Source organism: Sesamum indicum, unplaced genomic scaffold, assembly GCF_000512975.1.
Source record: "Sesamum indicum cultivar Zhongzhi No. 13 unplaced genomic scaffold, S_indicum_v1.0 scaffold00216, whole genome shotgun sequence".
Lineage (NCBI taxonomy): Eukaryota > Viridiplantae > Streptophyta > Magnoliopsida > Lamiales > Pedaliaceae > Sesamum > Sesamum indicum.
The window spans coordinates 78885-80861 of record NW_011628110.1 but is presented as its reverse complement, the minus strand read 5'-3'; the positions used below and the strand labels follow the sequence as shown (position 1 = coordinate 80861).

Sequence of the window (1977 nt, the reverse complement as noted above, 5' to 3'; positions counted from 1 at the left end):
ACACCCTACAATCAGGCTGCAGCTGATGCCCTTAGAGCTTTACTAACCCCTAAACTTGCAAGCATGCTGAAAAATAAATTTGCAAAATGACCTCCTATTCACATTAAACTCAAACTTGGAGTCCCCTGAGGTAAAGGCTGCAGATTTTGCATTTTGACAAAGAAAAAACGTATTGGGTGCCACTTGAGCATTGCCTCATCTTCCTGCATCAATATCTGCATATTTTCTTTGAATGTTGTGAAACTCAGAGCACTATAACGGGGCAGGCTTCTTAACATACCTTTTCTGAAATTTAGGCAATATTTGCTTCTTCTTCTTTTGTAAGTACTTTGTTGGTTATATTAGAAGTAGATAATTGGGGGAAAAAAGAGCGGAAAGCAATATGTTCTACATGTTTGTGTTATTAAAAGTTTTCAAATTGGCTTTAACTACTTGGTATGTAGTTCTCATGAAGATTCTATAACTGATTCAAGTTTCATTTTTTTTTCTTTTCCCGATTTACTTGTTTACTAGCAAATCCGGGTGGTGTGGTGGCGTGAATGTATTCTGGATGTTCTGCATTTAAATTTAGAAAACTTAATTTTCTTTGAACTGTCTTTTGCACTGGACATAGTATTTAATTCAAAGAATCTCTTGCAGCTCAACTATTGGTTCTTTAAGGGAAGAGGTTATTTGTTTGCATCTAATAGAGTATCTTCTTCCGTATATCTATCTTGTCTGATCAAAGAAATTTGGTGTTGGGCCTTAAAATCTATGCCCTTCCTATCTATGACTAGTTGTGAAGTTTCCATGCATTTCTTATGTTTGATATGCAAACCTATTTGTACATTTTCCTCCTCCCACCCCATAAAAAAAACAAAAAAACAAAAAAAGAAGCTTTTGCACCAGAAGTTCTTTTCACGAGCCTGAAGGTTTTGTTTTTTGCATAATGATTAAGAGAAGGGTATCTATTATGTGCAAGCTATAATTCTAATCTATATATAGGTTGTCTTTCTGATAATAATTGGGGTGTGGGTGTTACTTTCCATAACTATCTAGATTGAAAATGTTTTAAACACATATACTGTAGTTCCAAGTGATGGCCATTTGTAGATGCTCTATGCCATAGTTGATGAATTTGTGGGACTCTCAGATATCATGACATAGTTTCACTTGATCTTTCATTTACAGATAATCTGGAATTCCTCCACCTGAGTAGAACTTTTGAAATTTGTGGAAGAGCAGCGTGCAAGCCTTAGTCATCATGGTTCATATGACCTTAAAGATTCGCATTCCTTTGTTTATGAAGCATTATCTAAGGAGCTCTATATTGGCAACGTATACTTGAGAGTCTATAATGATCAACCAGATTTTGAAATTACTAAGCCTGAGGACTTCTGTCTTGCCCTTGTTGATTTTATATCACATCTAGTCCATAATGCACCCGCTGCAAGCATGGATACTCATGTTAATAGTGATGTAACCACTGATGGATCTGCCGAGCAGCATCTGATGATTCTTCAGCATCACTTGATGGGAAAAGCTTGGAGAGGGAGGATTTGGAACTAGTTAAAAATCTTCAATACGGTCTGCTATCCCTTCAGGTAGAAGTCTGGTGGTTTTTCGTCTGACACTTTTTTAGTCACCCTTGACACCTTTTTTTCTGTAATTTCTGTAAGTTCAGCACTTGTTGACAAAGAATCCGAATTTAGCTTCAGTGGTCTCCACAAAGGAGAAGCTATTCCCCTCTTTGAATGCTTTTCTCTTCCTGTTTCTTCATCAAGCAACATTCCTCAGCTATGTCTACTTGTTTTGTCACAGTTGACTACATATGCACCTTGTGTGGAAGCAATGGTCGCAGATAGCTCTGGTCTGCTTGTTTTATTACAGTTGCTTCACTCATCTCCCAGCTGCCGTGAAGGAGCTTTGCATGTTCTCTAGCTTGGGCAGCTGCAAAGCATGGAGGGTTGGTTTTCATTCTTGAAGTTCTCTTGCCAA

General features: G+C 37.6%; 1 pseudogene; it reads left to right on the top strand.

Annotated features, from left to right (window-relative positions):
* Window positions 1–1920, top strand: part of LOC105179811 — a 7153-nt pseudogene extending 5233 nt beyond the window's left edge.
* Window positions 1921–1977: the final 57 nt, after the last annotated feature.